This window comes from Chiloscyllium plagiosum, unplaced genomic scaffold (genome assembly GCF_037043375.1).
Source record: "Chiloscyllium plagiosum isolate Xiang-an unplaced genomic scaffold, Cpla_swu_hap1 HiC_scaffold_20, whole genome shotgun sequence".
In the NCBI taxonomy this organism is placed as follows: Eukaryota; Metazoa; Chordata; class Chondrichthyes; order Orectolobiformes; family Hemiscylliidae; genus Chiloscyllium; species Chiloscyllium plagiosum.
The window spans coordinates 36,945,008-36,957,670 of NW_028270158.1; positions in this window are offsets into that span (position 1 = coordinate 36,945,008).

Sequence of the window (12,663 nt, forward strand, 5' to 3'; positions counted from 1 at the left end):
TTTAATAAAATTATATCACACAAAGCATTTTAATGGGAGAACAGGCAGCAAAATACTGTCTTCATGAAGCAAAGGGTGAAGTGATACAATCAGATAGCAAATTTTGTATATTCACATTTAGTCACAACTTTGCCCCTTGCCTAAAGTTATAATGACATTTGCACATAAAAAATTGGTGAACCCATTCGTCTCATCTCTATTTTGAGTAAAAATACCAGTTCAGACCATCAGAGCTTGGAACTTAACAATATACTGGCTCTACCAGGCTACACACCACTACACAGAAATGTCAGAAAGAATGTTGTTAAGGAAGTTAGGTTTAGCTGATTGGAAAGAACTCTCGACATCATCTAAAATCTGTGTATCATTCTCAATGACTGTTAAGCATATCTTGTACTCATTTTTTGTATATCTTGCTTTTTCCAAGCAAGGAATAAGGACTAAATTTAAATTTATGATAAATTTTCTGCCAAAACAATGTGGAAAGGCATTTTTAGCTTCATGATTTAGCAGGCATAATTACACTATCACTTTCCACACAATTGAAGCTACACAAGATGGCGGAATAATTCTACACCTACGGTAGTTTTTCCAGAGACCAGAAAGTATTGATACCATTTGCATTTAAGTTAACATTGCCCAAATGAGCTATACTTTCACGGTTAGCACTTTAAACACAATATATTGCAAAAGCTAGCCTCCTGCTTTTGTTGTTGTCAATGACAAATCATGACCAAGTCTGGCGCACTTAAATTATTTCATTATTTGTGAGGTGTGTGAACGTTCACCTTTATGATTATGCTTTATTTCTAGTACATGAAATTTTATATCCTTTTAAGTGATTATTTTGAGGAATTGAAAAATGCATCACCTGGCTTTGACTTGGATTCCAGTTGCACCAAATGGTTGGGCGTTTGCATTTAAGACAGCTGCATCTGGTATTCTGGTGATTGATTGAGGGGTCCACTTATTGTTACATCAGCCTTGCATCATCCAATAGGTGTTGCAATAGATTCAAAAATCCATTTGTCTCATATCGTATGTCTGGCTTTCAACATTCAGGCTGTAAACCCTTCTTCACCCTAAGATCCAATTTGTAGCAATTTCCAATGTCAATATCCTTGGCCTTTCCAGCATTATTTCAGATGTTTAAGAGCCTCGTAATTATAGCTGACAGATGATTAAGAGGCTCTTTACTTCTTCATTTTATTGGTTGCTCCCAGGGTTGAATTAAAGTCTACTTTTCCCTTGTATCTTGGTAAAATAGTGTGTTGACAATTTTTTTTGTAAATCTGTGAAAGTTAGCTCTCAGTTGTCTCCTCAGCAGTACAACAGCCTTGTTGATCTTTCTGTACATTTTCCTACCACTCAACGTGAATGCTATTCCAGAATTCAGTGGTGTATATAGTTTTATTATTTTATTTGCCTCTGAAGAGCACCTAGTTCCTCGTTATCCTTCATGTAACTAAATGAGAAATCATCTTTCCTTTCGATGGTTCTAACACATTTTCAATAATTATGGTGACTTAGAACTTAAAAATCCTATAATTTAGCATTAGCTGTCATTTATGATTCCACTAATATCCTTCCGCATTTATAATTGCAAAAATATATGGATGTTTATGATATTGGGATGCAAATGGGGAGTGGGGATCTTCAATTATTCTAAAATGGACTGGCAGCACAACATTATAAAATGAAAATAATGTGAGTAATTCCTAAAATGTGTACAAAAGAACTTCCTTGATTTTCAATTCAACAAGGAAGACGTTCTGTGTCTAGCTCTCGGCAATGAAATGGGGCAAATGGAAAAGCCTTCAATGGGGAAGTGTTGGGAAACAGTGGTCATAATATAGGTTTACAGCTAATGGACCTGCTTCTCCACATTTTATGAGACAACAATAATCTGGAAGCTCCTGGAGCCCCTTGCAGCAACATACCACTAACCTACCCAAGTGATAGTTCAAGGTATCAGTATTCTGCGTCATTGTTATTCAAAGTGATGCATTTTATTAAATCCACACTTATATGACCAAAGGCTATATGATAAAAATATGATTACATGATTGTCCCAATAATATTCCATAATAGGATTTGATTTGATTTATAATTATTGTCACATATACCTAAGTACAGTGAAAAGTTTTGTTTTGCGTGCAGTACAGGCAAATCATAACACAAAGATCGAGATTGAACAGAGCAAGGAATATGTAATTATGGCTGAAAAGAAGCAGTGAAAAAGCCAGATCAACATTAGATTTGAAGTTTGGGAGGTCCATTCAGAAGTCAAATAACAGTGGGGAAGAAGCTGTTCTTGAACCTGTTGGTACATATGTTTGAGCTTTTGCGTCTTGGGCCAGTTGGAAGAGGTTAGAAGAGATTATAATTTTTGTGGGAGGGATCTTTGATGATGTCAGCTGCCTTTCTGTGGCATCAAGGAATGTAGATGGAGTCAATGGATGGAAGGTTAGCTTCTGTGATGGTCTGGGCTGTGTTCACAGCTTTCTGTAGTTTCTCATGATCCCAGGCAGAGCAGTCACTGTACAAAGCCATGATGCATCCAGATAGAATACTTTCTATGGTGCATCTGCAAAGTTGGTGAAGGTCCTTATGAACATGTTGAATGTACTTAGCTCTTGAGGAAGAGGAGGTGTTGTTTTGTCACAAAGCTAACCCCTTTTTTGAAAAGCTATTCCTTTTCTCAAGGTTACTATGTCCTCGGTTTTTTTCAGAGGGGGCATAAACCAGCTCCCGGTTCTGATTAGATTTTATTGGTAAAGAGATTAAAGGGTACTGAGAAGCCTTTTTGTTTATTTGTAAACAGATGAGACTTCAACTAAAGTGGTGATGTTTTCGAAGTGACCTGTATAATGAAAGGGGAGTGGTCAGCTCTCTAACTGAGCAGTTCAGTCCATAACTAGTTAGGAGTTCAAAAGGAATGGAAACAGGCTCTCTCACTCTCTCTGTTCTTCTAACTTCAACCTGTAAGTATCTGTTCCATTTGTACTATTTTTCGAAGGGGTTTGCTTAATGGGACTGTTGTGTATATTCGGAACAGTATAATTAAGTCTAGTTTGGATAGACTGAGTTCTCTAGGGGTTGTTTTTCTGTTCTTTGTGTTCCATTGTGTAATTTTGTGAACAAATTTCTGTCTGTTTTAAAACCTAATAGTCAACCCAGCTATCTTACTCTGGGTAATTTTCACTGTACACTTACCGAAACAAATTGTGAAGTTATAGTCTTCTTAAGAATGTTTTGAGTGGTCTGGCCTAGTCCATAACAGATTTGGGGGCCCTTTGTGTGGGATTCTAAACAGTGAGTGGTAGGTGCTAGCGTCTTTGTTTCAGGTGTTGGTTTGATTGGATAGACAAAGCTTGGGATAGTCATGGCTCTTTCAGTCATCGAACGTTTTCTGGAAGTGGATGCAATGACTTTGGAAGTTTTACAAAAGGCAAGTAAGACCAAGCTGCAGGAATTAGCAGACCAGCTAGAATTGGAAATGCCTGCTTCTGTGAAGAAAGGAGAGGTAGTTGCAGCAGTAGCACAATACTTAAACTTGCTGAAGAAACCATCAGAATCGATAGAGATGGCAAGAATTCAATTGCAAATGAAGCAGCTTGAATTAGAGGTGAGAAATAAGGAAAGGGCAGCAGAAATGAAACAGTTGGAGTTACAATTAAAAGCACAGGAGAGGGAAAAAAGAGCAGTAGAGCAGAGAGAAAAAGAGAGAACAGCAGAAGAGAAAGAAAAAGAGAGAGCTTTTGCACTTCAGAAACTGACACTTTAAAAGGAAAGTCATTTTAAAAGGCTGGAGATAAAAGCTAAAGGTAGGCTTAGTGAGGAAGAAAGTAAGGATGAGCAAACCCCTGGTAGTCATAAACCCAGTGAGAAACTGTTTAAGTATGTTCAAGCATTGCCTAAATTTGATGAGAAGGATGTGGAAGCCTTTTTTCATCTCATTTGAAAAGATGCCTAAACAAATACAGTGGCCAGTGGCAATGTGGGTTTTGTTAATCCAAATGAAACTTGTAGGTAGGGCTAGTGAGGTATTCGCATCACTATCAGAGGAGGTATCTGGTGATTATGAGGCGGTGAAAAAAGCCATTTTAACTGCATATGAGCTTGTACCAGAAGCCTATTGGCAACGTTTCAGGAATCTAAGGAGGGACCCAGGTTAAACCTGAGTTTGAAAGGATCAAACAGTGTAATTTCAATAGATGGATAAGAGCTTTAAAAATTGAACAAACCTATGATGCCTTTAGAGAGGTAATTATTTTGGAGGAATTCAATAGTCCTTGCCTAAAGTAGTGTGAACTCATGTGGAAGAGCAGAGAGCTAAAACAGCAAGATTAGCAGCTCAAGTGGCTGATGATTATGAGCTGGTCCGCAAAACACAGTTTGGCTTCCAGAATCAATTTCAGTCCATGAGGGATAGAAACTGGGGCAAAGGGAAATCCTCATGTGGAAAGGGAAAGGTAGACCTCAGTGGAGATCATAAGAATAACTTACCACAGAGTAAAAAAGAAACTCTTGAGCGGGACAAACAAGTTAAAAAGCTCTGGTGTTTTCATTGTAATAAAGTGGGCCATTCGAAATCACAGTGTTGGTGGGCTAGGAGAAAGCCAGATGTAGGAAAACCAGACAAGCCTGGGGGTTTTGCTGGACTAGTAACAAAAAAACACAAGGGGAGTTAGACAACTGCCTCAGAGTGTACAAGGTGATCAGAGATTGGTGAAGGAGGAAGTGTCAGATCTGCTTAAAAAATATACATGCAAGAGTAAAGATTATTCACGTGGGTCAGGGGCAATAGTAAAGAGGTTACAATAATAAGGGACACAGGATTCTCTCAGTCTGTGATGCTGAAGGATGAGAAGATATGAACTCCTGAGGGACTATTGCCAGATACTGGTAACAGGAATTCATGGTGTGACAAAAAGTGTTCAATTACGTAAAGTGAGGCTAGAAGATCCAGAGAAGAGTGGAGAGTTTGTGATAGGGGTACTGAACAAACTTTCAGCTTCATGAATACAATTTGTCCTTGCAAATGATATAGCTGATTCACTGGTAGGTGTGCTGCCTACTCTAGTTGAAAAGCCAGTGGGGAGGCAGGCAACTGAAGAAATGAAGAATCTTTATTCAGGAGCTTTCCCTGATTGTGTGGTCACAAGATCACAGAGGCACAAGATGAAGCAGGAGACATCAAAAGGCACAGATGAGGAAGCTGACATAGGTTTATCTGAGACTTCTTTGATCAGATAAGTGGGACAGAACAGGAGCAACAAGGTAAACATGCTATGCTTATTGAGTTACAACAGCAAGATGAGAAGTTAAAACAAAAAACATTTACAGAGAAGAAGAGTGAATGCATCCCTGTGTGTTATTACTAAACAAATGGTGTTCTAATGAGGAAATGGAGACCATCACAGATTCAAGCAGATGAGAAATAGGCATAGATTAACCAAGTTGTTTTGCCAGTAGGGTATAGAAAGGAGGTGCTGCGAGTGGTGCATTAGCTACCACTTGGAGGTCATTTAGGGCTGAAGAAAACACAAGCTAAAATACAAAGACATTTTTACTGGCTTGGACTAACACAAGGATGTCGTTGAATTTTGCCAGAGTTGTCACACATGTCAGCTAATCAGAAAGCCACAGGTAGTTATAAGACCTGCCCATTTAATTCCTGCATTTGAGGAACCTTTCACAAGAGTCTTGATTGATTGTGTAGGTCCCCTACCTCAAACAAAAAGTGAGAATAAGTATTAATTAAAAATAATGGATATGTCAACTAGATTTTTAGAGGCAATCCCATTACACAACATCACAGCTAAAAGGTTGCAGAAGAATTACTTAAATTATTACTAGATATGGACTACCAATAGAGATCCAGTCAGACCCAGGATCAAACTTCATATCCAAACTATTCAAGGAGGCTATGGATAACTTGGGAATAAAACAATTCAAATCTACTGTGTACTATCCCAAATCACAGGGAGCGTAGAGAGATGGCATCAAACATTAAATACTACATTGAGGGATTATAGTCAGGATATTCCAGATGATTGGGATAAGGGAGTTTCACTTGGACTTTTTGCGATCAGAGATGCACCAAATTCACTCCACTTGAATTAATTTTTGGGCATGAAGAAAGAGGACTGTTAAAATTGATTAAGGCAAAATTAATAAGTCAGAATTCAGAGACCACCCATTTGGACTATGTGTCAAAGTTTAGAGGATGATTAAATAGAGCTGCGAGTTGGCTAGACATCATTTAAAAGTATCCTAGCAGACAATGAAACAGGAAGTGGATAAGAAATCATGAATTCACAATTTTACAATTGGGGATAAGGTATTGGTGTTACTTTCAGTGACAGGTGAGCCTTTCAAAGCAAGGTTTAGTGGACCTTATCAAATTGAGAGGAAATTGAGTGAGGTGAACTACTTGATAAGGACTCCAGACAGGAAGAAACTTCACAGAGTGTGTCATGTGATTATGCTCAAAAGGTATTTTGATAGGGAAGGAAAGCAAGAGGAGAAGGTGTTAATGATTACAGCACAGAAGGAAGAACCAAGTTCAGAGGATTCTGAACTGGATATTCCTCAAATTAAATTGGACAATTGAAGTTATCAAAAATTGGGATAGATTATTAAGTTACCTTCCACAAGAAAATCAAAATGACCTGAAAGAGTTATTACTATCAAATGGGGAGATATGCGGAAATAACCTGGGAAGTATTAACCCAATTGTGCATGATGTAGAGATAGGAGATGCTATTCCAATTAAGCAACATCCTTGTAGGCATAGCCCTCTAAAGTTGGCACAGGTTCAGATGGAGATAGAGTGCATGCTCCAAGTTGGCATAATCAAAGTTAAAAATCACACAACACCAGGTTATAGTCCAACAGGTTTAATTAGAAGCACACTAGCTTTCGGAGCATTGCTCCTTCATCAGGTCGCTCAAGCTAATGTGCTTCTAATTAAAACTGTTGGACTATAACCTGGTGTTGTGTGATTTTTAACTTGGTACACCCCAGTCCAACACCAACATCTCCAAATCATGGAGCTCACTCATACTCATGGTGACAAGGCCAGATGGTACCCAACAGTTATGTGTGGACTATTGCAAAGTCAACACCGTTACAAAGACTGATGCATATCCAATTCCATGGCTGGAGAACTATGTGAAAAAAGTGGGAGAAGCAACTTACATTTCTAAGTTGGACTTGCTCAGAGGCTACTGGCAAGTACCTCTGTCAGAGAGAGCAAAGGCAATTTCGGCTTTCGTAACACCAAATGGACTATATCAGTACAAAGTCATGCTATTTGGTATGAAAAACGCTCAAGCCACATTTCAGAGACTGATTAATATGTTCATTGCTGGGTTACCTAATTGTGCTGCTTACATTGATGACCTGGTAGTTTTTAGTCACTCATGGAAGGAACATTTACAGCATTTATCAGACTTGTTCGATCGACTTTGGAATGCAGGCTTGGTGGTAAACCTAGCTAGAGTGAGTTTGCCAAAGCCCAAGTCATCTTCCTGGGCCATGTTATTGGACATGGAAAAATGGCCCCATGGGATGCAAAAACAAAAGTAATTGGGGAATTTCCCACACCGGCAATGAAAAAAGCAGTTCTACGGTTCCAGGGATTGAATCAATTTTACCGAAAGTTGTGCTGAAATAGGATACTGATTAAGGATGATCAGCCATGATCATATTGAATGGTGGCAGAATGGCCTACTCCTGCACCTATTGTTTATTGTCTATTGTCTAATTCAGTAGTGTGGCTGCTCCACTCACCGAATTGTTAAAAAAGGGCAAGAAGTGGACAGCAGACTGTCAAAAGGTCTTTGACAGCCTAAAAACTGTGTTAACCACTGCCCCAGTATTAGCTACACTGGATTACACAAAGCCTTTCAAGGTGGCTATCGATGCCAGGGATGTGGGTGTTGGTGCGGTGCTCCTGCAGGAGAATGACGAGGCAATAGAAAGATCCATTGGGAATTTTTTCCAGGACATTGAAAGTTCATCAACAGAAATATTTAACGACGGAGAAAGAGACTTTAAGCTTGGTGTTGGCATTACAACATTTCAGTGTCTATATTACCAGCAATGCATCTGAGGCTATCGTATACACTGGCCATAACCCATTGACATTTGTGGAAAGTTTTAAGGACAAAAATGCCAAACCGTTTAGATGGAGCTTGTTGTTTCAGCCATTCAATTTGACAATTGTGCATGTGGCAGATCACAGAAATGTGATTGCTGACGCGTTATCGAGACTCGAATGAGAAATGGAGGTGTTCGGTGGCAGGTGTGCCATGGCCTGAATTCGCATGTAGTTGTGCAGGTTTGCCTGTGTATAGATAGTATAGTGTATATGTGTGTTTTAGATACTAACCAGCTTGTTTTGGAAGGGTTTTAGAAATGAAGCCATCTTTTGGTATTGGTGATACATTTTCTTTAAGGGGGGAGGTGTCACAAAGCTGGTCCTTTTTTTTCCAAATGTTGTTCCTTTTCTTAAGGATACTGTGTCCTTGGTTTTTTTCAGAGGCGTCATAAACCAGCTCCTAGTTCTGATTAGACTGGTTTGGTGCAGAGATTAAAGGGTAGTGAGAGGCCTTCTTGTTTATATGTAAACAGATAAGACTTCAGGCCAAAGTGATCATGCTTTGGAAGTAACCTGTATAATGAAAGAGGAGTGGTCAGCTCTCTAGCTAAGCAGTTAAGTCCGAACTAGTTAGGAGTTCAGCTGTGTGGAAACAGGCTCTCTCTCTCTCTCTGTCCTTCTAACTTCAACCTGTAAGCATCATTCCATTTGCACTGTTGTTTTTAAGGGGGTTTGCTTATTGGGACTGATGTGTATATTTGGAACAGCATAATTAAGTCTAGTTTAGATAGACTGAGTTCTCTAGGGGTTCTTTATTCTGTTCTTTGTGTTTCATTATGTAATTTTGTGAATAAATTTCTGTCTGTTTTAAAACCTAGTAGTCAACTTAGCTCTCTCACTCTGGGTAATTTTCACTGTACACTTATTGAAACAAACTGCAAAGTTATGGTGTGGGTTGATTGCTTAAGAATATTTTGACTGGTCTGGCCTAGTTCATCACAGTTGTGCCTTCTTGATCATCACATCATTGTGGATGGTCCAGAGCAGATTGTCGGTGATTGATACTCCTAGGAACTTGATGTCTCGACCACCTCCACCTCAGCTTCATTGATGTAGATACGGCTATACACGCAACCGCCCCCCCCGATTCCTGAAATCAATGATCAGCTCATTAGTTTTGCTTACATTGTAGAAGAGATTGTTATCTTTACTCCATGACACCAAGGACTATTATTTCCCTGTATTTTGTCTCGTCATTGTTTGATATCCGGCCTGAATTATAGTGCTTTGTTCTAATTTTGCTTTTGCACCAAGACAGAGGTAATTGTTACTTTCCTGAAGCAGAAATCACGACAGAGCTGCCGGTTGCTTCTGAGCTGTTGATTGATTAATGTTGTAATTGTTCCAATGCATATAATACAATCTATTTCACAACCAAATATGGACTATTGCATTATCATTACACTTCTTCAAAGTTAACTTTCAAAAATCCAATTTACCTTATTTCCTCCAACCAAGTAGCTCAAACCTGTCAAGAATAATTATGTAAAACATGCAAACTTACAAGAAGCTAACATTTGTAACACCTGCTCACTAATTTCGCACAAGATTGGCAGGACAGATGGATTTTAAAAACAATCTGATTAAAGAGATAAAACTCTTTAGTTGGCTTCTTCAAAATTCTTTTCATAATCTTCTCTGGCAACAGGAATTTTTTTTTGCTCAGCTTACTATTTTGCATTTGTTTGAATGGTGAAGTCTAGTTGCAAGAAATTCAAATCAAGAGATTAAACTGGTTATGGACAAAAGATGTACTTCTATACATCACTTTCATATGTCTACTTGATTTCAATTGAATGTGTATAAGAAAGTCCATGGGGTTTATAGGTCTGCTGCTGTACTTCTGCTGAGAAACCAGGAATGTTCTCTGGTGAACACAATAGCTTTCAGGCTTTACACTGTTTCTCGGGAGGCAAGGCAGAGGGAGGGTTTGTTACTGGTTTCCCCTTGAGTCTGGAAACACAGTGAGATAGCAGCAGAACCCTGTTAGAATACAGGGCTTCTAGTTCTGCAATTCAAAAAACAGCAACAAGCCATTTCAGAAATATATAATTCAGCATTATGGTGTTCAATAAATTTGAGATAATTAGAAAGATGACTACTTTATCACTGATAATGCTGTGCGTTCCTAATTTCATACAATTTGGAAACAGTGCAGCATAGAATTAGACCATTTTGCCTATGCTAGCTCTTTGAAAGAGTTACTCAATTTGTCCCAATTCCTACCCCTTCCCCTGAACCCACCATATTTTTCCCTTCACATAACCATCCAAATCCCTTTTAAATATTAATACTGAAGCTGATTCCAACACTCTTTAAGGAGTATATTCCAGAATGTGTCAGCATGTTACAATGTTTAAATCTTATGTTCAATCTGGTTCTTTTTCCACTTCCTTAACTATGTACCCTATGACTAACAACCCTTCTGCCACAGAAAACTGTCTCTCACTGTTTCTCATTCAAACAATGAATTTCAAGACATCTGCCAAGTCTCCCCTTAATATGTTGTAAGGAGAACAATCTCTGTTTCTTTGGACTCTCTGTAGAGTCAAACTGTTACATTGGAAAACATTCTTAGAAACCTCTCTCAGCTTATAACATTTATCATAAAACCTGGTGCCCAAAACAGGCCAAAAACAATCCAGCTGAGCCCAACAGTGCTTTACATGGGCTTAGCATCACTTTCTGATAAATCTCTCTCCACAAATGCTGACTTATTTACTGTGTATTTTCAGCAACTGTTTTTCTTTTATTAGCATATGTTTTCTTGATTTTGTATTACTCTATTTTATAAGAGCTTTGTAATGGAACACCAGCCCTTGCAAGTTCCCCTCTGAGTCACACACCACCCTAGTGTGGAGCTCCGTCGCTGTTTCTTCAGTGTCACTTGGCCAAATTGCTGGAACTCCTGGACTAACAGCACTGTGAGGGTCTCTACGCTCCATAGGCTACAACAGTTCAAGAAGGCTATCACGAACTCTTTCTCAAGAGCAATTAGGGATGAGTTACAAGTTCTGGCTTTGCCAGTGATGATTACAAACCATGAACAAATAAAAAAAATTCCATAAGCCTTTTAAGCATCCGTCTCAACTACCTTGTTGTCACCAACAATGGCCTGTGTATGTACCCTCCTCATGTTTCTTACAAAAAAGAATCATTTGCATTACTCCTGATTGACTTGCAGCAGCCTGTGCCTGCCCATTTCAACATCTGGTCATGTCCTCTTGAAATATGTTGTCATTTGAAGGCAACAGAAGAAAAGGTTTGGAAAGATTGTTCAACAGTTAAAGCCAACATTGTAAGTGTTACCCTAACTTTCAAATGTTAGGGTAACACTTAGGGTAACCCACTCCAATTGAACTGGAAAATAGATGATTTCAGTCTCAGACAGAGACAAATCAAAGAAATTGAAGACATTAAAAGACATATCAAGCTGGATTTTCATTTTGTTTTGTTTAGAAAGCAACTTTCTTCTGCCTTTCCAAATCCCATGGCATATTTGTGTCCTTATAATGCTTGGGTATAAAAGACACAAGGACCTCTTTTGAAGTTAAAATCCCCATTGTGAGTGCGACAGGAAAATTGTATTTCCTCCTGCAAACAATTTTCATTTTCTGATGTGGGTTTTGGAAGTTCCTTCTCAGAGAGTTGTGACCATCAGCGGACGCTGCTAGAGAACTGGGAGCATTCTGCGTGATAAGTGTGAAAATGTTTTGACACTTTCAGATATCATTATTATGCTGTTTTGTAATGTAAATGCATTTTTACAGCTGTGATTTATCTTAGTAGTCTATTCTGCAAAGGTAATTTGATGACACTAGCTACCATTGTCAAGTGTTGTCTTGCATTCGAGTATTTGTTTCATTGAAGGAAATGCCACAATGCATTAAAACTAAAAATGTAATAAAAACCCTGCTAGCCTCTGCTGATGTGTTTGGGCTATGACTTAAATCAACTGACAACTCTCATCGTTTATAAAAAAAAATCCCTGCTTTTGAAATTTGAAAAATATTTCTGTACCTGCTCTTCTCTATTCATTGACAAGCACTCTGTTTTGAAACAGAAATGCGAACTCATTTAATAGGTTCTGATGAAAAATGACTGGACTCAAAATGTTAACTCTGATTCTCTCCCCACACATGCTGTCAGACCTGTTGAATTTCTCCAGAAATTTCCATTTTTATTTGTGAATCCATTCTGTTCCTTCAGTGTCAGACAATATATTTGGAAGCTTTTTAATGAATGCTTGACCAGGATTCAAAAGATTGAAAAAGTAATCAACTCAGCAGATGGTTCATTGATCTAAGAACCATTGAAAATTCTAAGAGGCTATAATAAGAGCATGCATATTTGGTGCAATTCTCTGTTTGTTTACCAATCTAATAGTTACTTAAAGGATTGCACTTTTTTCTTGTTTTCTCCAGTATAGAGAATGATACTTTGTTTATTTCAAGATATTAGTAAATCGTTAAAGGTTCTTTATCCCCCAATGT